We start from the raw sequence: 6,143 nt of genomic DNA, 5'->3' as shown, positions 1-6,143 counted from the left end.
CTTAAGAACAAAATCTAGTTATGTGATTGTAAGACACATACCGGTTATTTACGACTCAAATTATAATCGCTATGTAACATATTTATGAAAAAATATTTTTTAAACCTTATAATAACTAAAATATAATTTCAAGTAATTTCTTAATGTATGCAAAAGTGAAAATACTTATTCCATAAAAATATTGATTTGTTTATGTTCAATAATTTCCGAAATAAACAGTTTTTTGTGTCTCCTGTAAAGTAGGTTAAAAACACATAGCGAAATTTGCACGCGCAGCGACGGTATAGTGCTTTTCTCAAACATACAATGAAATAAAAAAAAGTTGCTCTTAAGGACAATATTATTAAATAATATAATTTTTATAAAAAAAAAAGTTACTTTGCAGGCCTAGGCCTGAAAAATAATATGAAATCCCTTTACAGTCCTCTCGAGTTGTTGCGCCCAAAAAGCGATACTTCCCAGCCCATTTTAAGGAACGTAAAGACAATATTTCATTGCATGTTTGAGAAAAATATATTTACGTATTTAACCTCGTTTTGGGAAAGTTTAAGATGCCACAACGCTCACTTAAACGTATTTATATTTACACACAAAAATGAGTTAAGAACCCCCAAACGCGTTAAATCTAATTTGCTTTCGCATCTTATAAAGGGGACATTCATAAACAAAAATACAGCATCAGTATAATTCCATTTCAATGAAGCGATTAACATAGCAATTGAGACGTAAAACTTATCGGATCGTCTCTGTAAGTTGTATTACTCATAATCATACATGTCATTTTTTAATACTACGTCGGTGGCAAACAAGCCGCCGGATAGAAAGGTGTCACCGTAACATAGGTTTTCGCCTGCAACTCAAGGAGTGTCACATGCGCGTTGCCATCCCATTAGAAGCTTGTACACTGCCTTTTGCTGTGTTAAGTACACAGCAAAAAGGAGTGTACAAGTTCTAAGGAGGGTTCGGGTTGCCGACGACTCAAAGGACAATAGACGGAACAAATTAGTTCCGTAGATCCTTTCGTCACTAGCACACTGCACCCTCGTTGAGCTCTAGCAGCCTTACTCACCGGTAGGAACACAACACTATGAGTAGGGTCTAGTGCTATTTGGCTGCGGTCTTCTGTAAGGCGGAGGTACTTCCCCAGTTGGGTTCTGCTCTAGATTCGAGCGAGATGATATCCGCTGTGCTCTGCCCTACCACACAAAGCGTATCATTCGCTATACCCTACCTCCTAGAGGTACAATTCATAATTTTCAACTATGTAGTAAAAAAAAAACTTAAATAAGTAATTACATAACATATCAAAGTTACCTTTCTTGATATTCTTGGTGTTCTTGGGCTACCACTACCAATACATCTGGAGTCCAGCTGGAATCTTATAAAACCACAAGATTTGTAGGAATCTTGTAAAGCCACAAGATTTGCAGCGATCTTGTAAAGCCACAAGATTTGCAGCGATCTTGTAAAGCCACAAGATTTGCAGGAATCTTGTAAAGCCATAAGATTTGAAGTATATAATTTGACAGCACAATCTTTCTGTGGCTATGAATTAGCTCAATGACTGTACGTTAGGCTTCTCTCACTTTTATAACATTTGTAGTTTGTGTGTACAGTCAGCATCAAACGTAGTGGATCAAACACCGCTTCAGAAGAAACTACCGTTCTGTAACCGCTAAACAAAAAGATATGTGTGTCTCTATATACCTAGAAAGAATATAAACTTTGACATTTCTGACCGCGAACTGTACAGATTAATCTACATTTAGAGTCTGTTCACACTAGCGATTCTTTTCGGCGATTTTTAGGCGATGCGAGATCGCGGCGTGCACGCAGCGAGCTCGCCGCGGGTCGTCGCGGCATCGCGGCGATTATTTTATCGCATAATATCGCCGCGAGCACGCGGCGAGCAAGCTGCGATATCGCCGCGATTGTTTATGAGGTAGACAATCTAATCTACCCACTTTATGCTACCATTCAAGTCAAAGACGCATTTGCATCCCGTTACGCGAAAATGGCATCAGAAATTGATAATTAATTGTTTATAGAAGAAATACGCAAGCGTCCAGCACAGTCACTCGTCCCTCGCGACTCGTGAAGTAATGACATACTTCTCGCACTTATAACGAAATGTACTATTGGGTTGGTAAGAAAATAATGAGCGAATCATAACCAATATTGTAATTTTTATTTAATTTATTATTTTAATCATTTATCAAAAATATAACGGCCTTCGTTATCTACTACTTGTCTCCATCGTTCTGGTAAAGAATGAATAGCATCGGCGAAGAAGTTCTTAGGTTTAGATTAAAAAAACTCAGCTACGTACTGTCGTAGATGGGCTTGATCATCAAACTTTTTTTCATTCAAGGCATTGCTTAGCGATCTGAACAATGCGTAATCCGTAGGTGCCAAGTCTGGAGAGTACGGTGGATGAGGTATCACTTTCCAACCTAGCTCCAAAAGCTTTAGCCGAGTCACTTTTGCAATGTGTGGGCGAGCATTGTCGTGTAAGAAAAAAACTTTAGCATGCTGTGGACGATTCTGACAGATTTTTTGGTTTAAATTTTCAAGCTGATTACAGTATACTGATGCGGTAACAGTCATTCCACTTGGTAGGAGTTCCCAGTGAATAATACCATGAATATCCCACCAAACGGACAGCATAACTTTTTTCGGGTGAGGCTCTGTTTTTGGTGCCTCTATTCCTTTTTCGTTTGGAGCTAGCCACTGACGTTTGCGTGTGTGATTTATATATAAGACCCATTTTTCATCTCCAGTGATAAGATAGTCCAACCAGTTGAATGTGCGGCGAAAAGACAGAAGTTGTATGCAGATATCGGCACGGCGGTTTAGTTGATCTCTATCAAGTTCGTGCGGTATCCAAACACTGTATTTGTAGATGTAGGGAACAAATCAAATTATTTTATGAAATATTTTTTGATTTGTTTTTTTAAGTAGTAACACTACTATATATAAATTATGAACTGAAATAGATACCATACACTAAAGAAAAAGCGATCAAGCCCACTGGTGGCGAAGCCGGGAATCGAACCCGGGTCTCCAGCTAACGCGGCTGACGTGTTCGACCGCTACACCACCCCGACCGCCGAGGTACCCGTCGAAATTTCTCTAGTGTATGTTATCTCTGAAGGCTAGGCGCCTTTGACCAACTCTAAGGGCGAGCAACCGGCGACCCGGCGACCCGGGTTCGATTCCCGGCTTCGCCACCAGTGGGCTTGATCGCTTTTTCTTTAGTGTATGGTATCTATTTCAGTTCATAATTTATATATAGTAGTGTTACTACTTAAAAAAACAAATCAAAAAATATTTCATAAAATAATTTGATTTGTTCCCTACATCGATAGATGGCAGCACCATCTCTCTCGCTATATCGTAATCCTGCAAAAGGATTCATATAGGAGGTGCAAGCACTAATTGCTCGCCCTTAGAGTTGGTCAAAGGCGCCTAGCCTTCAGAGATAACATACACTAGAGAAATTTCGACGGGTACCTCGGCGGTCGGGGTGGTGTAGCGGTCGAACACGTCAGCCGCGTTAGCTGGAGACCCGGGTTCGATTCCCGGCTTCGCCACCAGTGGGCTTGATCGCTTTTTCTTTAGTGTATGGTATCTATTTCAGTTCATACTGTATTTGTAGTTTTTTCCCAACTCGTGTAAATGTGTTTCTATGGTGACATGAGAGCAGCCTAACTCGGTAGCAAGAGTACGACTCGTTAGCCTCGGATCTCCTTCAATTAAGGTTTTTAATTTGGCTACATCAATCTTCACCGGTCGACCAGACTTAGGTTGATCTGATAATGAAAAGTCGCCACTACGAAACCGCTGGAACCATCGTTTCGCCGTGGCCTCAGACACAACTTCAGGAGCAACACGCTGACATATATTACGCACTGCTTCGGCGGCTGAATGGCCAGACTGAAATTCATATAGTAAGCAATGCCATGCACTTTTAATTCGTCCATTTTCTTCCTTATATTAGCTCGGCGACAGCTAGTGAATGACTGACGAGAAACTGTGCGACTCGCCCTTTATATACTTTCGACCTTAGAAGATTCTAGAACTCTCTCAAAAATTTTATGTGGAATTCAATCGATCGCTCATTACTTTCTTACCAACCCAATATTTTGGGTTACATTCAACACTCTTGCGAAAGGGCACAAAATATTATAATCACTTTCTGCTAGGCGGTAGTCCAATGCGGGATCCTCCCAAAATTTACGGTTTGATTTTCGTTTTCGATTTAATCGCCTTCTGAGCAACACAGCTAAAAGTATCTCCTCGTCAGAGTCCATTTTGTGAATAATGAAAGCCCGTAAAGATAACAACAGCGAAATCGCGGCGAGGTTGCCGCGAGTACGCGGCGTTACAATCGCGATAAAAAATTGCTGCGATGCCGCGACGACCCGCGGCGAGCTCGTTGCGTGCTCGCCGCGATCTCGCATCGCCCAAAAATCGCCGAAAAGAATCGCTAGTGTGAACAGGCCCGAACTCTTATTCAGGAGGTCAGATTTTTTTTATACTACGTCTAATGGAAAGCGGTCACCGTAACCTATGGACGCCTGCAAATCAAGGAGTGTCACATGCGCGTTGCCAGCCCACTAGAAACTTGTACACTCCCTTTTGCTGTTAGATACTTGGTGAGTTGTTTTATCCGCTATTATTGCTGCTGCTTTCTGTAATACACCTCTCAATTCTCATATTATAACCTCGTTGGTTTAGTGTACTCTTGACCTTCTTTCGGAATATCCTCTTCAATGTACGTAGCCAAATGCACTAACGCTTACGATAATATCATTATATTTCTATCGCTCTTGAGCATTTTTTTTTTGCCACTTTTATGAAGTGTGATATTTTTGAAAAAAAATATGCTATTTCTACTCAGAATTACTAGCTTTTTCAATCCTAGTAGTTAAAAAAATTGTCCCATACGATTTTTTCTTATTTTGTTACCATTTTCCGTACATGTTGTATGGTGTAACAAAAGAGGAAAGTAACAAAAATGTATGGAAATTCTGGGACACTTTTTGTCTCCCAGTGAGATTGAAAGTACTCGTGATTCTGAGTACAATTGACCTAAAATTACCTAAAACAATCAAATTTTTTTTATTGGCAAAAAAAAAGAAATGCTCTCTTCCGTAATGGGGCGACAAAGCCCGACTGCGTTTCGACCGGCATCTGGCGTCAACGATTATCCTTAATTACGGCTATAGTATGAATTTTCTGAGATGAACGTTTCGCTTTAGCCGTAATCTGTTAAACAAAGGCCTTTGTTTCTATTATTCACGGCGGCTAGCTCCCGTTTCCACAGCACGTGCTAAAGTCTCAGTGTAGTTAAAAAGCAACTATCATGATAGCAATAAGGTTCTTATTAAACAGTTTGCAGTATGCAGGTAACTTTTTTTGAAGATGACAAAACGTGTTATCTCCGAAAGGGCTTTTTATGGATTTGAACCTTATTACTATCATGATAGTTGCTTTTTAACTACACTGAGACTATAGCACGTGCCGTTTAAACGGGAGCTAGCCGCCGTGAATAATAGACACAAAGGCCTTTGTTTAACAGATTACGGCTAAAGCGAAAAGTTCATCTCAGAAAATTTATATTATAGGCCAGAAGGAATTCCACGATATCCTCAGTCAATACACTTTCAATATAACATTAATACATTGAGAATAAGCCCTATAATCTGTATTCATGACGGCCGATCGAGCCCTTTGATGTGGAGTTATTTACGAGAGACGCTCGCGATACCATTTGATGTCGTAAATTAAAATGAAGAGTACCCACAAGTGTATTATTTATGTTCAATTGCATGGATTTTAATTATAAGCATGTCCTTATGTTTTTACCTCTACCTCAACTTAGTTCGACAATGGCCAGGAGATGTCCTGCATACAGTCATGGTTTCACATACAACAATATTTGCAGAATAAAGGATATTAAGAATCTATCACTTGCAAAGGCGAAGAAAGTGGTGAACGACTGGTTGCTAACGATTTCATACTCTGAGACCGAAAACTTAGTATAATTATATTAAATATTAGTGTGATGAGAACACACACTCACACACACATACACACACACACCCACCCACACATACAGACACACACACACACATACA

This window comes from Leguminivora glycinivorella, chromosome 11, assembly GCF_023078275.1.
Source record: "Leguminivora glycinivorella isolate SPB_JAAS2020 chromosome 11, LegGlyc_1.1, whole genome shotgun sequence".
NCBI lineage: Eukaryota > Metazoa > Arthropoda > Insecta > Lepidoptera > Tortricidae > Leguminivora > Leguminivora glycinivorella.
Note: the sequence above shows the minus strand (reverse complement) of the source record.